The sequence below is a fragment of the Protopterus annectens genome, chromosome 2.part1, assembly GCF_019279795.1.
Source record: "Protopterus annectens isolate FY-2018-M chromosome 2.part1, PAN1.0, whole genome shotgun sequence".
Lineage (NCBI taxonomy): Eukaryota > Metazoa > Chordata > Ceratodontiformes > Protopteridae > Protopterus > Protopterus annectens.
The window spans coordinates 35,606,063-35,617,272 of NC_056729.1; positions in this window are offsets into that span (position 1 = coordinate 35,606,063).

Consider the following 11,210-nt stretch of genomic DNA (forward strand, 5'->3'; position numbering starts at 1 on the left):
CCTGTGGCGAATTTGGTGATTTTGTTGTAGCAGATCTCTAGCTTGTTTAGATCGCATTGCCTTAGGTTGGTATATATTGGAGAGGCATAGAGTAGGGTGGAGATAAGGTGGGAATTTGCTATTGAAATCTTTGCTGCTTTGGTGAGAAGTTGCTTATTTCTGTATAATGCTCCTAGTTTTTTTGTGGACTTTCTTTTATGGTCATGGATATGTGAATGTCAAATTTTAGTTTATTGTCTATTTTTACTCTTAGCAATTTGGTGTGTTCAGTTGGGTATATAGTGGTGTCTTTTGCTGTGATGTTAAAGTGAGAGTTGTTTTGAGTATGTTTGGTGGGTTGGAAGATGAGTAGTTTAGTTTTTTTTGGGTTGAGTATTAATTGGGCATCGGATAACCAAGTTTCAACAGAGGAAAAGGCTTCCTGTGTGACTTTTTGCAGTTTGGGTAGGGACTGGGCTGAGCAGATGATGGTTGAGTCATCTGCATATTGTATGAGTATGCCATGTTTGGTGGCAGAGGCTAGATTATTGGTGAAAACAGAGAAGAGTAGGGGTCCAAGGATGCATCCTTGGGGAACCCCTATGGAGACAGGTAGTTGGGGAGATATGTCATTCCACCATACAACGGATTGTTGGCGGTCAGACAGGTAACTCTGAAACCAGATGGTGAATGATTGAGAGAAGGATAGGTTACTGAGGACAGAGATGAGTTGTTTGTGTGGGACCATGTCAAATGCTTTAGATAGGTCTAGGAAAGTAGCAGAGGAGAGATAGCCATTGTTTTTATGCTGAAGGATAGTTTAGTAAAGGAGAGTAAGGCAGTGGTGGTGCTATGGTTTGGTCGGAAACAATGTTGAGTATTGGAAAGGAGGTTGTTAGTAAGGAGGTAGTCTGAGACCTGAGAATGTAGGCATCTCTCTAGTATTTTGGAGAGTGGAAAGAGAATAGCTATGGGGTGGTAATTGGTTAGTTCTGTGGAGGGGCCACCTTTGTGGAGGGGAATTATATGTGATACTTTCCACAGTGTGGGAACGTAACTTTCTGACAGAGATCGGTTAATCAAGATGGATACTGGGTAGGCCAAAGCATCAGCTGCGATTTGTAGGTATTCACTTGGGAGGTTGTCTGCTGCTAATTTGGTGGGCTTAAGTTTAGTTAAGAGTTTTTTTATGTTGGAGGTAGGTACAGGAGAAAAAGAGAAGACAGTGGGGAGATTACTAGTTGAAGGTGTGGGTTGGAGGGGAGGGGGGTTGTGTTGTTTAGGTAGTGATAGTATGGTTTGTGTGAAGTGTGTGTTGAATGAGGTAACAATATTTTTGGAGGAGTGAGGGATGTTAGGAGGAGGGGTACTGACTTTACCTGGGTGGAGGTTGGAGTTTATGGACGACCAGAATTGTTTGGGGCTGTGTTGGGAGGAGTCTAGGGCAGACTGGTAGTACTGCAATATGTCCTGTTTTATTAGCTTTTTAACTCTATTGCATAGTTCTAGGAATTTCTGTCTAGTTGAGGGGGTGTTGGTTTTGCGCCAGTGCTCCTAGGCTTTATCCCTGTTTTTCATTTCTGACTTAGTGGTTTTCTGTAGCCATGGGGAGGGTTGTGCTTTTGTTCTGGAAAGTCTTATGGGGGCATGGTAATTAAGGATGCTCAGGAAGGTAGTATTAAAAAATTCAACTGTCATCAAGACTGAGGTACTTTAGGGGATGCCAGTTACATTCTTTGAGGGATGAGATGAATGTGAGTGGGTTAAAGTTTAGTTTTTTACGTATTTGATGGTAGATGACCGGTTTAGCTTGGTATAGGTATTTTTTCAGTAGGAATGTTGGGGAGTGATCACTGAGGCTATCTGATAAGCAGCCTGTTATATATGACTGGGGGCTCTTACTGACTAGTATCCAATCCAGGGTAGTGTGCTTGCTGGAGATTTTATTTATCCTGGTTGGCGACTGGACTAGTTGGGTGAAGCCATGAAGGTTTATATGATGGGATGGATTGTTGCCAGAACAGAATTGCCAGTCAATATTGAAATCACCTAAAATGATAGTTTCTTGGGGGAGATGGTGGGTAAGACCAGCTGAGGAGGTTTTCTAGTGGAGGGATGTTTTGGCCAGGTGGGAAGTAGCACCCAATTATGTTGATGGTTTTGTTTTAGTTCATTTTGAGGTTGGTATATATATTATTTCTTCATTGCCTATTTGTGGAGCTGATGATTTTAAGATCTGGATGTTTAGATGCTGTTTAAATATTATAGCTACACTGCCTCCTTTCTTGTTTAGCCGGTCTACTCTTAGTATGCTGTAACCGATAGGGAGTATTTTCTCTCTGATAATGTGAGGTTTTAGCCAGGTTTCTGTCAGGATGACTATATCTGGGGAGTACAAGTCTATGGTGGTGTGGAGTTCATGGACTTTGATGGATATACTTCTAATATTTAGGCTTAGTAGAAGGAAGTCACTTGGCTTTCTATTGGCTGTGATATGGGAGAAGTTGTGGTTTCTAGTCTGATTATGAGGATTGGGGTTGGAGATGGTAGGGCCAGGGTTGGGGTGGATGTCTCCAAAGTTGTGTTTGTAACAGGAACCAGGCAGGGGTGTCCTCTTTTCCCTTTATTTGCTTTATAATTACAGCCATTGGTAAAGAAAATAATGGACTCAGAAATGCAAGGCTATAAATGGAATGGTAATCAAAAAAATTGTCTTTATTTGCAGATGATATTATTTTGTACCTGATAAACTCAAAAAAGGACATCTCAGGGTTGTGGAACATTGTGAGACAATTTCAAGTCCTTTTGGGATGTAAAACTAATGAAAGTAAAACAAAGTCTATAGTTGTAAATTATGTACCCACACACAAATTAGTTCAGCAATACCTGGTCTATGGGGACATGGGAAGAAGTAATTATGAGTATGGATTCTTCCTTTTTTAATTTCTCCAAATCTTTTGGGTTTCTAATACCATGACAGGAATGGACCCCATTCCTAAGTAAAAGTAGGATTAAAGTTCATGAAATTAGTGCTGTTTCAATTGTTGATGTCAGCCAGAAGTTATAATGTGCCCAGTAATGACTCCTTCTGCAATTTGTATGGAGTTACATGTATTGATAACATATATAAATACGATTGTAGATTCTTGTTTATAAGACCCTTTGCTCCTACAACTATTGGAACTGTCTGGGTATCTTTCTTTCACATTGCTCTCATTTCTGCCTGCAAATCCTGATATTTTATAACTTTGTGTTTCTCTTTATGCAAGACACTGTAATCACTGGGTGTAGCAATTTCAATGATCAATGCTACTTTTGTCTTCTTTTCATGAACCAGTATATCTGGTTTTCTCACATCTATCTTTTGAACTGTTGGTAATGGGTGATCCCATGTAATGTAGACTTCATTAATTTCTATGATGCTTTATGGCTCATGTTTCCAATGTTTTTCAGCTGCTTCAATACCATAATGTTTGTAGAATCCCCAGTGCAACAGTCTTGCCACATTATTGTGGCTTTCAGTATACAGTCCTTCTGCCATTAGTTTGTCACAACCAGCAATGAGGTGTGCGACTGTTTCCATTTCCATACCTCTCAACCATACTAAATTCCTCAATATTTACCAGTTTTGAAGTCCAAATAATGGAGTGCCATGAATTATCAAGTGGTGCCTTCAATTTATGGGGTTTTTTTGAAAATTGTTTTTGGAAAGTTGTTTCTGATGTGATCATATGCAAGGCGTGTGCGATGACTTCAGCTTCGTGAGGGAGATTGCCAGTCTGTTGAAATAGGGTTCGCCTGGCTCTGACAGTTTGTTTACTTTTTTTTTTTTTTTTACGTACGTTGATGTTCGTAGTTGAATGAATGTTCATTCACAGCAGCCAGCAAGCACAGCACGTAGCAAGCAAACTCAGAGAGGAGTTGTAAAGCTGTTATTTTCTTTTAATATACTTAAGTGAAGTGAACTTTTAAGTATTAAACTTCTGCCTGCATTCTGCTTCTGCCAGTGGCAGCCAACTAGCCAAGCCAAGTTCAAGTTGTGCAGTGCAGAGTCTGGAGTCCGGAGTCCCAGACCAGTCCACCCAGCAACAATGCCTTCTCAAGTCTCCTTTCTCTGAGGCTATTTCTGGGTCAAAGGGCTCACCGCCTCCTGTTAAACCCCATAAGAGGCATTCTTCCTCTTCATCATCGAAGCCGCTCCCCTCTTCTCCCTCTGGAGATCATAGGGAGTCAACTCATAAGAAGGTGAAATTGATTACTACTTTGTCACTGCCACCTGAGACCCTGTTGGCTCCAGGCTTGGCACCGCCTCAAATGATTCTGGCTCCAGCCATGTCTTCCTTATCAATACCAGCACTGGAGTTCCCAGTGCAGATAACTATGGCTATTGACAGTTCTGTCGCAGCCCTTACCAGCACCATCCATGCAGGTACAGTCCACTTCGGCACCACTGGTACAATCACCTTCAGCTCCGAGTATGACTTTTCTGTACTCCATGGCGCACGCATTTTCAGCACCAACATGTTCTTTGGTGCAGTCCCTCTTGGCACCATCCTTATTACCAGTGCAGACATTTTACTCAACGGCACCGTACCCTTCGGGGCAGACTTATGCATTTACGGTGCAGACACCTTCAACTACTATGGCGCTGATGTCATTGGCGCAGACTACTTCCACGCCATTTTCTTCAGTGCAGACATCCTCGGTTCCGGGCTCTGCACCTATTGAATTAGCAAAGACCAAGTATTCACCTTCATTGGATACATTTGCTGGCAGTCAATATAGTCCTTTTCTAGAAAGGCCAGAATTGCCATCAGCTTTCTCCATGAGGTCAACCAAGAGTCTGTCTGAACAAGATGTGTTGCAGCTTGTTGACCAGTTGCTTGTGGCCAGATGTTTCTCTCACCCATTGAAGTCCACATTCCCTCCTTCAGGTGAATGTATATCTCCTCAAACTCCAACGTACACTCCTCCTTCAACTTCTACCCAAGTTTAGAAGCTTATTACTCCAACAGCAGCTTCCCTTCCTCCGACTCCAATAGTGGATCTCACTTTGGAACCGGAGTCATCCTTGTGGCCCTCAGTGCACTGGGCATCGGGCTCTTCTCAGGCCAGTGGCTGTGCCATGGGGGAGGACATTCCTGGTTCCACGCCAATTTTTTCTATGGCACCCTCCAGGGATCCTCTCGCTCATGGTCCTCTGGAGACTCCTGGTCTGGGGGTGGGCTCATCAGGGCGGGGTGTGACCTAAGTTCCGAGGTTGTCATGCTCTGTTCCGGGCTCCCATCCCTCCTTGGGTGGGCTGGCCTTCCAGGCCATGGAGAGGGTGCTTGCCTGTGCTGGCAAATCCCACATGTCGGAGTCCTCTCCCCCCTCTGTGCTGCAACTGTCACAAGCCGCAACCACCGGACACCGGGCACAAGGGCCTCAGGTTTCTCTTCCTCAGGAGACCCCCCTCTTTGCAGTCTTCCCCAGAACCTCCCACTGAGGAAGTACCCCGCAAAGCGTCATGCAAGAGGAAGCAGATGGACTCCACTGAGGAGTCATTGACTGAAGATATGGATTTTGATGAAGGGGAAGGGTGTCCTTTGGTGACATCCTCGAGACCCTTTGACCGAGGGGTCACTGGAAATCCTCTAATCCTTCCTCTGAGAAATCTGTGTTCCTGCAGGCTTTTTGTGCCTGGCTCCCTACCTCCTGGGTCACCCTGCCTGCCGATGAGCTTCATCCAGCTCATCGTCCAGCACTCATGGAAGGCTCCTGACACCCTGGAAGTGATACCAAGGAGACCGGATAAAATATTATTGCCTGCAGCTGAGCACCCACATTGGTCACAAGGTCTTCCAGTAAATGCTATGGTGGTGGTGGCTGCAACTAAGAAGGATTTGGCAGAAGAGAGCCAAACTGTCCATTCACTCAACAAGGAGTCCCAGGTGATTGACAGACTAGGGAAGCATGTGTTTGCTTCATCGACCTTCGCCATAAGGTCTTTGAACTATTTGGCACACTTTACCAGGCTTCAGAGGGATCTTATCAATCAGCTCTCTGAAACCTTGGCAGGAACTGTTTCTGACGAAGTCCATGACAACATGGCTTCTCAGATAGCCACCCTAGAGTCCATTTCCAACTCTTCCATGCATCTTATTTCTCATGCAATGGAAGGGGTGGCTAGAGCAGCAGGCATGAGTATAGTCACCAGACGACATGCCTGGATGCGCCCTTGCAACTTTGCAGACTCCTTTAAGTCTTCCTTCATGAATGCCTCCATCCAGACCGCTTCTTTGTTTGGCCCTAAAGTGAAAGATACGCTGGCAAGGTGAAAACAAGATGGCAAGACCCTGTCTGCCATTGGTGTCAGACACTCCACACCTCAGCGATTCTACTCCAGAAATCAGAGGAGTGGGAAGATTTGGCACAGGAAATCACAGGGCTCTTTCCGGGATGCATGTACTGAGTTCTCCCGTAGAGGCAGAGGGGGAAACTCCAATGGAAGACTCCCCTTTCGGGGCAGAGGAGGTCTGCAAAACCAGGGTTCCAGAGATTCCTTCTCTGGCCAACCCTATCAATGCCCCTGAAGCATTGCCCGACTGCTCACCTCTGGAAGCGGACAGGGGTAATTTTTCCTTGTACTTCGCTGCCTGAAAAAATATAACCACAGACTCGTGGGTACAATGGATAATATCCAGAGGCTATTGCATCCCCTTCCATTTTTGTCCAATCTCATCCAGAGTATTATCCAACATTCCACCCCAGTTAAAGGGAAGCAGCAGCACACAAAATCCAAAAGCTGCTACAAAAGAGTCATCCAGATGGTCCCCCCAGACCAGTTAGGATCCAGTTTTTACTCAAGGTTCTTTTTAGTGCCTAAAAAGACAGGGGACTGGAGACCAATTCTAGATCTCAGCACACTGAACAAATTTGTAAAAACAGAGAAATTCCGGATGGTCATGGTTCAGTCTATCCTTCCTCTTCTAGAAGAAGATGATTGGATGTGCTCTGTAGATCTTCAAGATGCCTATTACCACATAAAAATGGACAAATGCTCAAGAAGATACCGCCACTTTTACATAGGAGCCAGTCACTACCAATTTAGAGCTCTGCCCTTCGGTCTCTCTACAGCCCCCAGAGTGTTCACCAAATGCATAGCAGTGGTTATCACTCACTTGCGACTTCAAGGATTCTAGACATTTCCATATCTAGACTGGCTCCTCACCGCCCCCACCAAGCGTCTACTGAAAGAAGCCCTGCACTACACTCTCCTAACAGCTCAAAGCCTGGGAATCATTATAAACTGGGAGAAATCCAACACGACCCCAACTCAGTCTTAGGAATTTATAGGGGTAATCTGCGGTGTTGCAGCGGTAGCATTGTTGCCTCAAAGCAAGAGGTTCTCCTGTTCGATTCTCAGCTGGAGTGCGGCGAGTGCCTTCTGTGTGGAGTCTGCATGTCCTCCCCACTGTTGGGTGGGCGTTCGAAAGACATGCGTAAATGGGCGTGCCTTTGTTGAAGGTTGACCGTCAAGCTGGCACCTTGGTGTTCATGAAAATCTGCCAATAATTAGTGGACCGGAGTTCCACTGTGGCGAACCCTAACCAGGAAAAGCCAAAAAGACAAACAACAACAGCAACAACCGTTGGACACAAGAAATTGCACAGCATCCCTTCTGGACTACAGGCTTCAGAGAATAAAGCAACAGGTTCAACTGCTGCTCTGTCACTACAAATCTTCCGCTCAGTCTATACTCCAACTCTTGGGGTCAATGGCAGCCTCGATAACCATTGTTCCTCTAGCCAGATTCCACATGAGGCTCCTTTAGTGGCTACTTCTCACTCAGAGGTACCCTCTACAACATCCTTTGTCTTTTCAGATAAGTGTACCTCAGAGATGCAAGCAAGATTTCATCTGGTAGACATCTTGAAATCCCCAACAATTGTCTCGCCCCTTCAACCCCCATCAACCGATAGCCACGGTGACCACAGATGCCTCCCTGATGGGGTGGGGGGGCTATGTCAGGGAAACTCGGTCCAAGGTACCTGGTTGAAGACAGAGGCCATTTTGCAAATCAATGTCCTGGAACTGAGGGTGGTGCTACTAGCGTTGCAAGCATTTCATTCCATCCTTCTGTCAGGGACTATTGTGATTCAGTCAAACAACATGTCAGTGGTCTGGTATATCACCAAACAAGGGGGCACCAAATCTTACCTGTTATGCCGAGAGGCCTTGAGAATATGGCAATGGGCCATAGCTTCCAACCACTTTTGAATCGCAATGCACATTCCCGGTAGCTCCAACATGAAAGCTGACAAATTGAGCAGGTGCATTCTGCAACCTCACGAGTGGCCCCTCAATCCTATGATAGCGGTAAAAATCTTCAACAGCTGGGGCCAGCCTTGCTGTGACCTATTTGCCTCCCCAACCAACTACAAGTGCAGCAACTATTTTGCCCTAATTCCCCCTCAGGGACAGTCACTGAGAGACACTCTAGTCCATGCTTGGCCCTCGGGTCTACTTTATGCTTACTCTCCTCTTCCCCTCATCTCCCAATTTCTGAAGAAAGCATGACAGTTGAAAAGCAAGTGATCCTCATTGCTCCATATTGGCCTCGACAAGTCTGGTTCCCCTTCCTCTGGCCTCACCTGCTAGATCAACCGTGAATCCTCAGTCCATCCCCAACATTGATCTCCCATCCACCCCAGTCTAACAACCCTGAAACTGACAGCTTGGTTTCTCCACTTCCAATGATTGCCAGGCATGAAAACCTCTCGTCCCCTGGGTGCAATATTCTTATTGCATCTCATAAATCATCCATCAGACTAATCTATCTTAACAAATGGAAAAGGTTGCATCTATGGGCAGTGAATAAGCAATTAGACCCCTTGTCAGCCCCAGTTTTGGTAGTACTAGATTACTTATCACATCTTTTCCACTCTGGGGTATCTGCCTCTACCATTTCTGTGCATTTAGCTGCCATCTCAAATTTCCACTTTGGTTTTCAAGATTCTTCACTTATGTAACACAGACTCTGTAAAACTTTCTTGAAAGGGGTTATCCACCTAAAACTTCCTTTTAGAGAACCAGTACAACCTTGGGATTTGGCATTGGTTCTGCAAGCTCTAACAGCTCCCCCTTTGAACCTGCATCTTCATGTGATGTAAAATATCTCTCTTGGAAAACTTTGTTTCTGATTGCAATCACATTGGCCAAACGCTTGTCAGAACTTCAAGCCTTATGCATCAAACCTCCCTATCTTATCTTCCATAAGGATAGGGTATCACTGAGAACTAATTCTTCCTTTTTACCAAAAGTGGTGTCAGAGCGGTCTATCAACCAATCTATTGACCTTCAAGTGTTCTTTCCTAACCATTCTAACAAGTGAGAGTATTGCCTGCACTCCTTGGCTGTTCATAGGCAAATACGATTTTATCTGGATAGAACAAAATCTACCCGTAAATCAGACCAACTGTTTCTGGCTTTTTATGAACCTAGACGAGGTCATCCTGTATCAAAAGTTACATTGGCTTCATGGCTGAGAAATTGTATTACCTTTATCTACAACAAAAACAATCTCACCTTGCCTCATAGAGTGAAAGCTCATTCTACAAGATCTATGGCAACTCCAGCAGCTTTCCATGTTAAGTCTTCCCTCAATGATATTTGCTCAGCTGCAACTTAGGCCAAACCTCATACCTTTACTCTTCATTACAAATTGGACTTGGCCTCTAGAGGTAGAGCTTCTTTTGTCTCCATGGTGCTCAGGATTGTCCTTCCATGAGGGCCACGCAGGGATACAGGTAGTTGGGGACTCTGTCCCATCAGTAAGGAATGAACGAAGATTAACAACATCAGATAAAGAAGTTATGTCTTACCATAACGTTCCATCTGTGTTGTTGATCTTCGTTCATTCATTACTCCCCACCCTCCGTCCCCCATCCGGAGGTTCTTGGTTGATCTCATGTACTCCTTTATTAAAGGTCTGTTATGACCAGAGGTTGCCTCTACTTTTATCTATCAACTTGCAAACTTGATCTGAGGTAACAGGGAGCACAGCATTCTGGGTAGGACCTTGGCTCGAGAGTTTTTGGCTGATGCGAGCTTGATATTGGCCGGCTCGGTTCTGAGGATGGAACCAATAACCCATCAGTAATGAATGAATGAAGATCAACAGCACAGATGGAACATTATGGTAAGACATAACTCCTTTTTCTTCTATGTCTGCTGCTACAGAAAAACAGTTGTTTAATTTTACCCTTGTCCTGATACAACTGCTGTATGTTTTTTAACTATATTTTTCTGTGATTCAGCATTATTTTGTAGTTATGTATCTGGTTACCTCCAGTACCATATGAGGGCTGGTCATATCATACTAGGTTATGAGCTACCTTTTTAAAACTATTTAAATCTTTTTCATTGTAGAGGCGCATAGCTCCTGTTTATCTGTGATGTCACTGCACCCTGTAGTGATGTCTTAAGGTGCCTTTTCTGCAATGAAATGGGTCCATCATTTAAAGACAGGTCTGCAGTTATACCACTGGTCATTGGCAGTATATTATTTATAGAAAGGTTAAGGATAACTCCACTGCCTTAAATATAATCAATTATTCATGCATGGCAACTTTGTAGATAGTTTTTTCTCTTGGAAAAGCAAGCAAGTACATGTTATAGTATTTAATAGGAATGTATAAACCCTCTGCAGACATTTTTCCCTACCTAATTTCTCACATGACCTGATGAATGACACACATGGATTTCTTTAGCCTTATCAGCTGCATATAGGAAGTACTGTAATAGCTTTAAATCAACCTTTTTTTGCAATTCCAGTTTTGATCAGTTTTAAGAGCATGACAGTGCTGGAGATTGCTTTCTCATGAAGCCAACCTCCACAAAGCAAACACATATAGCAAATGTCTTTAACCTCTGCTATGACCTACACTATCCTGTCCTCTGTAAAATCAGTTACCCTTATAACTAGGGTATATCACCCAAAAACATTATCTGAATACTGTAAACAACAATAGTTTGCCATGGCATCAATCATGTAGTGTAGCAGGTCAGAATATTAAGCAGGGAGAGACACGGGAAGGTTGGTGAATTGCAGGATAAAGGGGAGATGGCAGTAAATTTCAGGAAGCTAGCTTCATCACACAATTTGAAATAAGTTGGGATAGAGAGATTGCAGGTAACTCTGCTGTAATTTTTCTAGCCACCGCTAATCAAAGCCCTACTGTTTGCCT